Source organism: Coenobita brevimanus, chromosome 101, assembly GCF_032717465.1.
Source record: "Coenobita brevimanus isolate Jiangsu-jjx chromosome 101, ASM3271746v2, whole genome shotgun sequence".
Taxonomy (NCBI): domain Eukaryota; kingdom Metazoa; phylum Arthropoda; class Malacostraca; order Decapoda; family Coenobitidae; genus Coenobita; species Coenobita brevimanus.
The window spans coordinates 62,199,432-62,214,872 of NC_137054.1; the positions used below are offsets into that span (position 1 = coordinate 62,199,432).

A 15,441-nucleotide genomic window follows, 5' to 3' on the forward strand; every position below is an offset into this window, starting at 1 on the left:
GATTAGTAAGAGAGAGTAAGAAGAGAGTGGATGAGGAATTTGGAAGGAATTTGAGTGTAAAGTGGAGGGACTGTAAGAAAATGTTCTGGAAAGAGGTGAAGAGAGTAAGACAGGGTGGAAGTGAGGTTAGCAGGGGAGTGAAAGATAAAAATGGTAGATTACTAGTGGAGAAGGGGGAGAAAGTGAGCAGATGGAGAGAACACTTTAAGGAATTGTTGAACATAGAGGATGGAAGTAATGCGACTATAAGTGGCTGGGGAATGGCTGGGAGAAGGAGGGAGGTGAGAAGACAGGAAGAAATCAGTAGGATAGAAGTTGTGGAAGCAATGAAGAAAGTTAAATTGGGGAAAGCCCCAGGAATTGATGGAGTGTGTGGTGAAATGCTGAACCATGGGGGAGAGATAGTAGTAGAATGGATGTGGAAGATGTGCAGATTGGCCTGGGAAGAAGGTAGAGTCCCGGAGGATTGGAAGTCAGGTATAATTATTCCCTTGTACAAAGGAAAAGGGGAAAAAGAAGTGTGTGGTAATCATAGGGGCATTTGGCTTCTTAGTATGATAGGAAAAGTGTATGGTAGGATACTTATTGACAGAGTTAGAGAAAGAACAGAGGAATTAGTTGGAGAAGAACAGAGAGGCTTTAGGAAGGGGAGAGGTTGTGTAGATCAGATATTCATTCTTAGATCTTTAGTGGAAAAGTTTCTAGAGAAGGGAAAGAAGTTGTATGCGGCTTTCATGGATTTGGAGAAAGCATATGACAGGTGGATGGACAAGGATTGTCGAAAGTGTTAAGAATATATGGAGTAGATGGAAAGTTGTTGAATGCTGTGAAGAGTATGTATGATGGTTCTAAGGCTGCAGTGCGTGTGGATGGTGAACTAAGTGAATTTTTCTCTTTGGAGGTTGGGTTGAAACAGGGATGTGTCATGTCTCCATGGTTGTTCAATCTGTTCATGGATGGGGTAATAAAAGAGGTACAAGGTAGGGTAGTGGATGTTGGAGTGGCCCTGGTGAGAGAGGATAGTGTTTGGAAACTCCCTGTACTGTTGTTTGCAGATGATACTGTGTTGTTGAGTGAAGACGAAGGGGAGCTGTAAGGCTTGGTGGATGAGTTTGGGAGAGTGTGTAAGAAACGGAATCTAAAGGTGAATGTAGGGAAGAGTAAAGTGATGGTCTTTGAGAGAGGTGAAGTCAGTGAATGTACAGCGAGGTTGGATGGTGAGGAATTGGATAATGTGAGTACGTTTAAGTACTGTACTTGGGTAGTGTGATGAGTAAGGATGGAGGTTTGGAGGATGAAGTGCTTGAAAGGGTACAGCAGGGAAGAAAGGTTGCTGGTTCTTTGAAAGCAGTGATAAGAAACAGGGAAGTGAGCATGGAAGTGAAAAATTTACTACATGACAGTATTGTGATACCAACTCTAACGTATGCAAGTGAAGCTTGGACGTTGTTGGAAGGACACAAATCAATTGTTGGAAGGACACAAGTCAAGAGTGAGAGCAGTGGAAATGAGTTATTTAAGAGGAGCCTGTGGAGTCACATGGAGAGACAAGCTGACAAATGTGGATATAAAGGAGCGTTGTGGTGTGGATGTGGATGTGATAGGAAGCGTTATGAGGAAGACACTGAGGTGGTTTGGCCATGTGGAGAGGGTGGAGGGTGAAAGACTGACGAAGAGAGTGTATGTGAGTGAGGTGGAGGGGGGAAGAGGGAGGGGGAGACCGAGGATGAGATGGAGGGATGGGGTGGAGAGGTATATGAGAGAGGGGGGTGTGAGTTCGGAGCAGGGCAGTGAAATGGCAGGGGACAGGGCGACGTGGAGGCGATTTGTTTGTGGCCACCCCAAACGGGATTGAGGCGTTTAGCAATAGATAGATAGATAGTTTAGAGTACAACTATTGTGTGGGAAGGCTTTCCACATACAGCTTTTCTCAATAGGGTGGAGTCAAAGGCTATTCGTCTCATCGTCTCTCCTCCTCTTACTGGCTCTCTTCAACCTCTGTCTCTTTGCCACACTGTTGCCTCATTGTCTGTTTTCTATCACTACTTCAGTGGTCACTGCTTCTCTGAACTATCTGCTTGCATCCCCCCACCTCTATGATGAGCACGTAGTACCCATCTAGCAACAAACTCTCATCCTTTTTCTGTCCAACTCTCTAATGCAAAAGTTATCCGTTACTCCCAGTCTTTCATTTATGCAGCAGGTCATCTCTGAAACTGTCTCCCACTATCTGTATTTTCTACTTCGTATGATCTCCAGTCTTTCAAACCCAGTGTGTCCAGGCATCTCGAAATGAATGGAACTTGAATTTGGCTGACTTTTGTATTGTTTTTGTTTTTTTCTTGTAAGGAATGTTTTGTGGGCTCAGCCTTTGGTTCCTTCTTCCTTGCATTGAAAAAAAAGTTGTCAACGAGAGCATTATAGAAGAGTTAAGAAATGATACAGAGACAATAAGGCAAGCAAGCACTCTGATAGATCATAGCATGATACTGAGGAGAAGATAACCCAGGTGAATGAAACGATGCAAAGCTACAAAAATGGTGTGGAAACCATGAATGCTGAAATGTTGAAAGTAAAGAAAGACTTAGAAACAAGTGTTAAAGAAAAGAGCATTAAAAAGCGAAGAAAATAATCCAAAACAATCCAAAAAATTAGTCAAAGATTCAGCAGATATCAACAAATCTATAGTAATTGCTGCTATAGAGGAGGAAGAAATAAAAAGCAAGATTTTGAGAGACAGAATGGAGATGGCAAATGTAATGAGCATACTGAAGGAAGAATCAGAGGAAATCTGTAGTAAAGACATTGAGGAACACTAAAGGCTAGGGAAATATGAGAGAAGTAGGTAGAGGCCTGTGAAAGTAACCTTCCAGAGGGTAAACACTGTGGAGGAGATACTAAAAAATCCAAGCAAACTTATGGAAAAAGAGGAATTCAAAAATGAATGGATAAAAAGATGCCTAACTCAAGAGGAACTGGGATTACTAAGAAAGAATAGGGAGGAGGCAAAAACAAAGAATGAGGGAAGATCAGAGGAAGAGAAGAACACATTTTTTTACAAAGTAATTGGATTGGAGGTATGAAAGTGGTACATAACCATGAGGTCATAAAAAAGAGGAAGGTTGTAGACCCAAGTCATGACAAGTATGTAAACAGGATAATTAAGTTGATGTACTCTAATGTAAATGGAATGGTATCTAAATTATTAGAGATGAATGATTATATCCAACCCTCCTGTGAATCACATCTTTTATACATTACTGCGTGGAATTGTGCGAAGTCTGTTCTTCGTTCTGCTAAAAATAAATTCATCTGTACTAAATGCCCTCAACTCTCTAACTTGAATTCTTCCCGCTCCTTCTGGCACCTTGCCAAAAACCTTTCTAACAACTTTACCTCATCATCCTTCCCTCCTCTTTTCTACTCTGATGGCTCTGTAGCTATTTCTTCTACTGGTTCAGACTTTCTCCTCCAATTCCACTTTAGACGATTCTGGTGCTGTTCCTCCATCACTTCCCCCCTCAGACTTCCTCATGGCTAACATTAAAATTTCTTCAGCTGATGTATTTTCTGCCATCACAGGCCTCAATACTAATAAGGCATATGGGCCTGATGGAGTCCCTCTTGTTGTTCTCAAGAACTGTGCTTCTGTGCTTACAGCCTGCCTAGGTAAACTCTTTCATCTTTGTCTGTCAACTTGTACCTTTCCTTCTTGCTGGAAGTTTGCTCTCATTCAGCCAGTCCCAAAGAGGGGTGACCATTCCTAACCCTCTAACTATCGTCCAATTGCTTTAACATCCTGTATCTCAAAAGTTTTTGAGTCTATTCTTAATAGAAAAATATTACAGCATCTTTCCTATCACAACCTTCTTTCTGATCGTCAGTATGGGTTCCGTCAGGGACGCTCCACAGGTGATCTGCTCGCCTACCTTTCAGACTCCTGGTCATCCTCCTTTCAGAAATTTGGCGAAAGCTTTGCCATTGCACTTGACATCTCAATGGCTTTCGATCGAGTCTGGCATAAATCTTTAATTTCCAAACTGCCCTTTTACGGTTTCTATCCTTCTATCTGCGCCTTCATCTCTAGCTTCCTTTCTGGTCGTTCTATAGCTGCTGTTGTAGACGGTCATCATTCTTCTCCTAGATCTGTTAACAGTGGTGTTCCTCAGGACTCTGTCCTATCACCAACTCTCTTCCTTTTATTCATGAATGACCTTCTAAGCTGTACATCTAATCCTATCCACTCATACTCTGATGACTCCATCCTTCACCTTTCCATTCGATTCCCACAATGTTCGTCTCAGCAGTTACTTCAACAAACAAAGGATGAGGCTATGGCACACCTAATGTCTGACTTGGCTCGTATCTCTGACTGGGATAAAAATAATCTTGTTGTTTTTAATGCATCAAAGACTCAGTTTTTGCACCTATCAACCCGACAAAATCTTCCACAGGTATACCCATTAATGTTTAATAATATTCAGCTTAATCCTGCATCATCGTTGAACATGCATGGGGTGTCATTTACTCGGGACTTATCTTGGAAAGATCATATTACATCTCTTGTAAAATCTGCTTCCAAGAGATTGAGTGTGCTAAGCTGACTCCGTTCCTTCTTTACCCCTGAACAATTGTTGACTCTATACAGGGGTTTTATCAGCCCTTGTGTGGAGTACAACTCTCATGTGTGGGGAGGCTCCCCACATACAGCTCTTCTCAATAGGGTGGAGGCAAAGGCTTTTCATCTCATTAACTCTCCCCCTCTTACAGACTCCCTTCAACCTCTGTCTCTTTGCCGCACTGTTGCACCTTTATCTCTTTTCTGTCGCTACTTCAGTGGTCACTGTTCCTCTGAACTGTCTGCATGCATCCCTCCACTTCTAAGACAGGCGCGTATCACCTGTCTAGCCGCAAATTCTCACCCCTTTTCTGTCCAACTCTCTAATGCAAGAGTTAACCGTTACTCCCAGTCGTTCATTTATGCAACAAGTCAACCCTGGAACTGTCTCCCTTTGTCTGTATTTCCTGCTTCCTCTGATCTCCAGTCTTTCAAACACAGTGTGTCCAGGCATCTCGAAATGAATGGATCTTGAATTTGGCTCTCTCTTGTATTTTGTTTTTCTCTTGGTTCCTTCTTCCTCAAAAAAAAAAAAAAAAAAAAAAAAAAAAAAAAAAAAAAAATCAGAGAAAAGGAACAACATATTATTTGCCTATCTGAAACAAAATTAACACCAAGGATATCAAATGATACCCTAAACCTAGAGGAATACAATATATAGTAGAACCCCGCAATTCGTACACAATTTGTTCCTGGAGGCTGTACGAGTTGCGAATTGTTTGAAAACCGAATCATTTTTTTCCGTGAGAAACAATGTATTTTGCATAAATAAAACCTTTAAAATAAAGAACCCAACATTGCACAACGTTGGGTCTGGTTAGTACTTGGATGGGCGACCGCCAGAGAACACCAGATGCTGTTGGCATCCCTGCGTGTCAAGTGGGTTTGGTGGAGGATTAGTGCCCCTCCCTGTAAAACAATTAACTCTAAGCCCTTGGCCACCCCGTTTGGGATACATGGCATCTGGCAATGAATGAATGAATGAAAAAAAATAAAGAAAAATACCCTGTACATGATGTAAAGGATAATTTTACTGCATCTTCCCTGTACCTATTCACAGCAAGCGTAGTCACATCACCACATTAGCCCCTTTTATTGCTTCTTTGTTCTTTAGTATGGATGAAACGGATGATTTTGCCATGCCATAATGAATGACAAGATCAGAGACACAGGTTCCACTTTCATACTTTGCAATGAGTTCTTTTTTCAGTTCAGTTGTTGTTCTCACTGCTTTTCTTTTAGCTCCAGCTGACTTACAGATCTTCTTAGGGCCCATGATTATGTACAATTTTCTAATGAAAATAAGCAATTTATCACAAAGTTTAAAGGAGCCTGTATGACTGTGGCGGAAGACAAAGCAAGACTGGCGACCACGTGGCACTTACGACGCCGCGTCTCTTGGTGCGAATAGCGGGTTGCCACATGAAAACTAGAGCGATTTTTGGACGAAAAAGCTCTACGAAAACCGAGTTGTACAAGTAGAGAGGCATACGAATTCTGGGGTTCCACTGTATGGAGAAGAGATAGGAACTTATAAAAAGAGGAGGAATTATAATATAATATTAACAAAGAAAAATCTGCAAGTCAAAGAAATAGAACTAGATATAACCTCACAAGTGGAACTGATTACAGTAGAGATTAATACATCTGAAGGGAAAGTAACTGTGGCAAATTTATACATGCCACCCAGATCAAACACTTGGGAAAAAGTCAAATATGAAGACCTGGCAGAGAGTACAATTCATTACTACATAGAATAGAGGAGAAATCTGAAAGAATTATACTAACTGGCAGTTTCAGTACATATATAAATTGGAATACTTCAGATATAAAAAGCCAGGAAAGCTGTTGGGACCAAAAGCTCCTGGATCTTGTGCAGGAGTTTTTCCTAATGCAACATGTAAAAGAAAGCACCAGAAAAAGAGGATTTGATGTACTATCAGTACTAGATCTTATATTTACTAGGCAAGAAAACGATATTGACAGTATTATGTATCACCCTCCATTCAACAAAAGCGACCATGCAGTATTAAACTGCAACTTAAGAATTGCATATGACATAGTTAACAGTAATGAAAGTTACAGAAAGAGCCTTAACAACAAAAAAGGCAACTATCATGACCTAAAGAAATCTATCTATCTATCTGTCTATTGCCAGACGCCATAATCCCGTAAGGGGTGGCCATTTGACTTTGAGTTATATGTTTTACGGGGAGGGGCACTAACCCTCCACCAACCCATTTGTTGACACATAGGGAGCACATATGGTTTGGTTATATGGTTACCACCCAGCGTTGTAAATGGTTTCTTGGCTTACAGGAAACCATTTGGCTTGTCACTCAATGTAAAACCACCTGTAAAGGAAAGAAAAGCAATAAGAAGTGATAGGAAAGATGGGAGAAATAAGAAAAGAGGAGGGGAGGCACAGAAAAAAAATGATAAAGGCTAAGGAAGAAGTAGGCAGCACTACATCAAGTGAGTAGATGATGGTTGCCAACACCTACCACCTAATACTTCTTAGAAATAGATTGGGAAATAGAGCTTAGAGGACAAGATTTAAATGTTATACTGTATATAGAAAATTCTGTGAACTTTATGAAACAGGTGTTCAAAGCTACATCCATCAGCACAAAGAAGCAGAAATGAAAATAAATGGTTTAATAAAGAATGTAAAAAATCAAATGAAAAGAGAGACTTGTTGTGGAATAGATACAGAAGACACAATAGTGATTGGGCATATAACAACTGTAAACAGGCAAGAAACAAATATACAAGAATAAGGAGAGAAGCCCAAAAACAGTTTGAGGATGACATCACAAATAAAAGTAGTGATCATCCGAAGGACAGAAGTCAAGAGTGAGAGCAGTGGAAATGAGTTATTTAAGAGGAGCCTGTGGAGTCACATGGAGAGACAGGCCTACAAATGAGGATATAAAGGAGCGTTGTGGTGTGGATGTGGATGTGGATGTGATAGGAAGCGATAGGAGGAACACACTGAGGTGGTTTGGCCATGTGGAGAGGATGGAGGGTGAAAGACTGACAAAGAGAGTGTATGTGAGTGAGGTGGAGGGGGGAAGAGGGAGGGGGAGGCCGAGGATGAGATGGAGGGATGGGGTGGAGAGGTATATGAGAGAGGGGTGTGTGAGTTGGGAGCGGGGCAGTGAAATGGCGGGGGACAGGGTGACGTGGAGGCGATTTGTTTGTGGCCACCCCGAATGGGATTGAAGCATCTGGCAATAGATAGATAGATCATCCGAAGCTATTTCACAGCTACATCCGAAGCAAAACCAAAGTAAAAGATAAAATACAGTCCATTACGGATGAAGAGATCATCCATACACAAGAGAAAGATATTTGTGAAGCACTAAATAAGAATGTCCAATCAGGTTTTATAGAAGAAAATAATTTTGGGAGGGATGATATGGATCATACATGCCCAATCATATTACCAGATATACAAATATCAGAAAAAGAAATACAGGAGGAGTTAAGTAAATTAGACAAAGGAAAAGCAAATGGTTCTGACGAAATTTCATGTTGGTAGCTACATGAATGTGCAAAGGAGTTAAATAGACAATTATCTTTAATATTCAAGGAATCCTTGGGTCAAGGTAAACTACCTGATATTTGGAGGAAAGCAAACATTATTCCCTTATTCAAGAAAGGGAATAGACAAACTCCACTCAACTACCGACCAGTATCACTAATCAGTGTTGTAAGTAAGACTCTGGAAAAGCTGATAAGAAAAGTTTGGGTAAACCATCTGGAAGAACACAGTATGATAACAGAAAGGCAGTTTGGTTTCAGAAAGGGAAAATCATGTCTTACTAATCTATTAAGCTACTATGACAGTTACAGAAACATTACAGAAAAGAGAAGGATGGATGGACAGTATGTATCTAGATTTCAAGAAAGCATTTGACAGAGTACCGCACCAAAGACTTTTATGGAAACTGTACCATCAAGGAGGAATCCGAGGCAAACTGTACTGTTGGATGCAAGATTTTCTCAGAAAAAGGGAAATGAGAACAATACCAATGGAGGGAAGTGACTAGTGGAGTTCCACAGTGCTCAGTGTTGGCACCACTTATGTTTTTAGTGTATATAAATGACATAGGTAGTAACATTGGAAATGAAGACTATCTAAATATATTTGCTGATGATGCAAAAATACAAAGGAGAATTACTAACACAGACTCTTGTAAAGAGCTGCAAGAAGAATTAAATAAACTTCACGAATGGAGTAATACATGGCTAATGGAATTCAATGTGGACAAGTGTCATGTAATCAAGTTTAGTAAAAGTGGGAAAAGACCAGATTGGGATTTTAAGTTGGGAAGTAAAATCCTACACATATCAGAAAGAGAGAAGGACCTAGGTGTGATTATCATTAACAGACTACCTCCAGCTGACCACATCAGTGAGAAGGTACGGAATTTGTACACACTGCTTACAAATATGAGAATAGCATTCACATACCAAAATAAAGACATGCTGAAAAAGATAATAACATCATTCATCTGACCAACCCCAGAGTATGCATCAGTAGTCTGGAATCCTTATCTCAAAAAACACATAGGTAAGATTGAAAAAGTTCAAAGTGCCGCTGCAAGAAGGGTACCAAGCTTAATGGACCTAAGCTACAAAGAAAGACTAGAAAAACTGAATCTCCCAACACTACAGGAGAGAAGGAAAAGAGGAGACATGATTATGCTATATAAATGCATATCAGGGAAGAAGAAAATTGACATAAATTAATATAACCTGCAGGGAAGCATCAGCAAGAGGACACTGCAAAAAAATGCATACAAAGATTGGCGACAAAGATTTAAGGAAATTTAGTTTCTCAAATAGGGCAATTGATCAGTGGAATGCACTACCAAATGAAAAAGTGTGTGCCAAAACAATTCATAAATTTAAGATGTATGATAAATATGGTTTAAGACATGGAACAGTATGAGCTTGACTCATTTCTGTAAAGATAAAATTAGGTAAGAACACACACACACACACACACACACACACACACACACACACACACACACACACACACACACACACACACACACAATAAACTGGTAGAGCGTGTACACAGACTGGAGATGGCCTTTCAGAATGAGATTGATGAAATAAAGAAGCAGATGCACTTGCAAAAGGAAGAAATAGAAAAACTAGGAAGGGAGGTCAACAAGAAAGACACAACCATAAGTGATCTAACAGTGGAAGTGAGTACACTTAGGAGGAAAATGAGTGAAATGGCAAGGACAGTAGTCAACCACGAGAGTATTATGGAAGAGTTCAAAAATGATACAGAGACAATTAGGCAAGTAAGCAGTCTGATAGACCAGAGCAATGATATTGAGGAGAAGATAACACAGGTGAATGAAGCTGTGCAAAGCTACAAAAATGATGTGGAAACACGTATGCTGAAATGGTGAAAGTAAAGAAAGACTTAGAAACAGGGGTGGAAGAAAAAAGCATTAAAAAGGAAGTGAAAAGAATAATCCAATACAATCCAAAAATAGTCAGAGATTCAGTAGATATCAACAGATCTATAGTAGTCACTGGTATAGAAGAGGAAGAAGTAAAAAACAAGATCTCAAGAGACAAAAAGGAGATGACAAATGTAATGAGTTTATTGAAAGAAGTATCAGAGGAAGTCTGTAGTAAAGACATAGAGGAACACAAAAGGTTAGGGAAATACGAGAAAAGCAAGTCAAGACCTCTAAAGGTAACTTTCCAGAGTGTAAACACCATGGAGGAGATACTAAAAAATGCAAAGAATCTTATGGAAAAAGAGGAGTTAAAAAATGTATGGATAAAAAGATGCCTGACACAAGAGGAACTGGAATTACTGAAAGAGAAGAGGGAGGAAGCAAAAACAAAAAATGAGGGAAGATCATAAGAAGAGAAGAACACATTTTTTTACAAAGTAATAGGATTGCAGGTACGAAAGTGGTGCATAAACAGGAGGGAATAAAAAGGAGGAAGGTAGTAGAACCATGTCATGACAAGTATGTAAACAAGATGATTAAGTTGATGTACTCAAATGTGGATGGAATGGTATCTAAATTATTAGAGATCAATGATTATGTCAGAGAAAATGAACCACATATAATATGTCTAACTGAAACAAAATTAACACCAAGGATATCAAATGGCATACTAAACTTAGAGGAATATAATATATGGAGAAGAGATAGAAACTTAAAAAAAGGAGGAGGAATTATAATATTAACTAAGAAAAATCTAAAAGTCAATGAAATAAAACTAGATATACCCTCACAAGTAGAACTGATTGCAGTAGAGATCAACACATCTGAAGGGAAAGTAATTGTAGCCAATTTGTACATGCCACCCAGATCAAACACATGGGAAAGAGATGATTATGAGGACCTGGCAGAGAGTACAGTTCAGAGTTTAAGAGCATTACTACATAAAATGGAAGAGAAATCGGAAAGAATTATACTAACTGGAGATTTTAATACAAATATAAATTGGAATACTCTAGATATAATAAGCCAAGAAAGCTGTTGGGACCAAGAGCTCCTGGATCTCGTGCAAGAGTTTTTCCTAACGCAGCATGTGAGGGAAACCACCAGAAAAAGAGGACTCGATGTACCTTCAATGCTAGATCTCATATTTACTAGGCAAGAAAATGATATTGACAGTTTAATATATCACCCTCCACTCGGCAAAAGCTACCATGCAGTACTAAATTGCAACTTCAGGATAGCATATGACATAGTTGACAACAATGAAAGTTACAAAAAGAGCCTAAAGTATAAAAAGGGAAATTATCATGACCTAAAGAAGTATTTCTTAGAAGTTGATTGGGAAAATGAGCTTAGAGGACAAGATTTAAATGATGTATATAAAAAATTCTATGAATTTTATGAAATAGGAGTCCAGAAGTACATCCCACATCACAAAGAAGCAGATAAGAAAATACAGAAATGGTTCAATACAGAATGTAAAAAATCAAAAGAAAGAAGAGATTGTTGTGGAATAGATACAGAAGACACAATAGTGAAAGGACATAATAATTACAAACAGGCAAGAAACGATTATACAAGAATAAGGAGGGAAGCCCCAAAACAGTTTGAGGAGGATATCATAAATAAAAGTAGTGATCAACCAAAGCTATTTTACAGCTACATCAGAAGCAAAACCAAAGTAAAAGATATAATACAATCCATTACGGACGAGGGAATCACCTGTACACAAGAGAAAGATATTTGTGAAGCACTAAATAAGAATTTCCAATTAGTTTTTACAGAAGAAAATAATTTTGAGAGGGATTATGTGGAACATGCATGCCCACACATACCACCAGATATACAAATATCAGAAAAAGTAATACAAGAGGAGTTAAGTAAATTAAACAGAGGAAAAACAAATGGTCCTGATGAAATTTCATGTTGTGTGCTACGAGAATGTGCAAAGGAGTTATGTAAACCATTATTTTTAATTTTCAAGAAATCCTTGAGTCAAGCTAAACTACCTGATATTTGGAAGAATGCAAATATTGTTCCCTTATTCAAGAAAGGGAATAGACAAAATCCACTCAACTACTGACCAGTATCACTGACCAGTGTTGTAAGCAAGGTATTAGAAAAGCTTATAAGAAAAGCTTGGGTAAATCATCTAGAACACAATATGATAACAGAAAGACAGTTTGGTTTCAGAAAAGGAAAATCATGTGTTACTAATCTGTTGAGCTACTATGACAGAGTAACAGACACAATACAGGAAAGAGAAGGATGGGTGGATAGTATCGATTTAGATTTCTAGAAAGCATTTGACACAGTAAGGATGGGTGGACAGTATCTATTTAGATTTCTAGAAAGCATTTGACACAGTACCACACCAAAGACTTTTATGGAAACTGTACCATCAAGGAGGAATTCAAGGCAGACTGTTTTGTTGGATGCAAGATTTTCTCATAAAAAGAGAAATGAGAACAGTATTAAGGGGAAACTACTCATCATGGAAAGAAGTGACTAGTGGAGTACCACAGGGCTCAGTGCTGGCTTCAATCATGATTTTAGTATATATAAATGATATAGACAGTAACACTGGAAAGGAAAGCTATCTAAATATGTTTGCAGATGATGCAAAAATACAGTACAAAGGAGAATTACTAACACAGACTCTTGTAAAGAGCTACAAGAAGAATTAAATAAACTTCATGATTGGAGTAATACTGTACATGGCAAATGGAATTCAATGTGGACAAGTGTCATGTAATTTCATCATTCATTGCCAGACGCCATGTATCCCAGACAGGGTGGCCAAGGGCTTAGAGTTAATTGTTTTACAGGGAGGGGCACTAATCCTCCACCAACCCCACTTGACGTAGGGATGCCAACAGCATCTGGTGTTCCCAGGCGGTCACCCATCCAAGTACTAACCAGACCCAACGTTGCTTAACTTCGCTGATCGAACGGGAAGCGGTGTACTCAACGTGGCATGGTAAAAGTGGAAAAAGACCTGATTGGGATTATCCGTTAGGAAATAAAACCCTACACACATCAGAAAGAGAGAAGGACCTAGGAGCGATTATGAATAACAGACTATCTCCGGCTGACCACATCAGCGAGAAGGTAAGGAACATGTATACACTGCTTGCAAATATGAGAATAGCATTCACATACATAAATGAAGACATGCTAAGAAGGATAATAACATCATTCATCAGACCAACCCTGGAATATGCATCAGTAGTCTGGAGTCCTCATCTCAAAAAACACATCGACAAGATTGAAAAAGTTCAAAGGGCCGCTACAAGATGGATACCAAGCTTAAGGGATCTAAGCTACGAAGAAAGACTAAATAAACTGAATCTACCAACACTACAGGAGAGAAGAAAAAGAAGTGACATGATAATGCTATATAAATGCATATCAGGGAAGGAGAAAATAGACATAAATGATTACTTAACATATGGAGAAGCATCAGCAAGAGGACAATGCAAAACTCTGCATAAGAAGAGAGGTGATAAAGACGTGAGGAAATTCAGTTTCCCAAACAGAGCAATTGATCATTGGAATGCATTACCGAATGAAATAGTGTGTGCCAAAACAGTTCACAAATTTAAGGATATGTACGATAAATATGGTTTAAGACATGGGACAGTATGAGCTTGACTCATTCCTTGAAAGATACAATTAGGTAAGAACACACACACACACACACACACACACACACACACACACACACACGCAAAAGCGATCATGCATTACTAAATTATAACTTCAGGATAGCATATGACATAGTAAACAGCAATGATAGTTACAAAAAGAGCCTAAACTATAAAAAGGGAAATTATCAAGACCTAAAGAAGTATTTCTTAGAAGTTGATTGGGAAAATGAGCTTAGAGGACAAGATTTAAATGCTGTATATAAAAAATTTTGTGAATTTTATGAAATAGGAGTCCAGAAGTACATCCCACAGCACAAAGAAGCAGATAAGAAAATACAGAAATGGTTCAATACAGAATGTAAAAAATCAAAACAAAGAAGAGATTTGTTGTGGAATAGATACAGAAGACGCAATAGTGAAAGGACATATAATAATTACAAACAGGCAAGAAACGACTATACAAGAATAAGGAGGGAAGCCCAAAAACAGTTTGAGGAGGATATAATAAATAAAAGTAGTGATCAACCAAAGCTGTTTTACAGCTGTATCAGAAGCAAAACTAAAGTAAAAGATATAATACAATCCATTACGGACGAGGGAATCACTTATAGACAAGAGAAAGATATTTGTGAAACACTAAATAAGAATTTCCAATTAGTTTTTACAGAAGAAAAAAATTTTGAGAAGGACTATGTGGAACACGCATGTCCACACATACTACCAGATATACAAATAGCAGAAAAAGTAATACAGGTGGAGTTAAGTAGATTAGACAGAGGAAAAGCAAGTGGTCCTGATGAAATTTCATGTTGGGTATTACGAGAATGTGCAAAGGAGTTATGTAAACCATTATTTTTAATTTTCAAGAAATCCTTGAGTCAAGGTAAACTACCTGATATTTGGAAAAAAGCAAATATTGTCCCCTTATTCAAGAAAGGAAATAGACAAAATCCACTCAACTACCGACCAGTATCACTGACCAGTGTTGTAAGCAAGGTATTAGAAAAACTTATAAGAAAAGCTTGGGTAAATCATCTAGAAGAACACAGTATGATAACAGAAAGACAGTTTGGTTTCAGAAAAGGAAAATCATGTGTTACTAATCTGTTGAGCTACTATGACAGAGTAACAAACACAGTACAGGAAAGGGAAGGATGGGTGGACAGTATCTATTTAGATTTCAAGAAAGCTTTTGACACAGTACCACACCAAAGACTTTTATGGAAACTGTACCATCAAGGAGGAATTCGAGGCAGACTGTTTTGTTGGATGCAAGACTTTCTCATAAAAAGAGAAATGAGGACAGTACTAAGAGGAAACTACTCATCATGGAAAGAAGTGACTAGTGGAGTACCACAGGGTTCAGTGCTGGCACCAATCATGTTTTTAGTGTATATAAATGATATAAACAGTAACACTGGAAATGAGAGCTATCTGAATATGTTTGCAGACGATGGAAAAATACAAAGGAGAATTACTAACACAGACTCTTGTAAAGAGCTACAAGAAGAATTAAATAAACTTCATGAATGGAGTAGTACATGGCAAATGGAATTCAATGTGGATAAGTGTCATGTAATCAAGTTTGGTAAAAGTGGAAAAAGACCTGATTGGGATTATAAGTTAGGAAATAAAACCCTATACACATCAGAAAGAGAGAAAGACCTAGGTGTGATTA

At 38.6% G+C, this 15,441-nt stretch overlaps 1 protein-coding gene and 1 pseudogene across 1 annotated transcript in view; one reads left to right on the forward strand and one right to left on the reverse strand.

The window, feature by feature from the left end:
* The window catches only part of LOC145415053 (uncharacterized), a 680,222-nt gene that overhangs the window by 152,076 nt on the left and 512,705 nt on the right, over positions 1-15,441 (forward strand).
* Positions 12,984-13,102, reverse strand: LOC145415210 (5S ribosomal RNA; annotated as a pseudogene).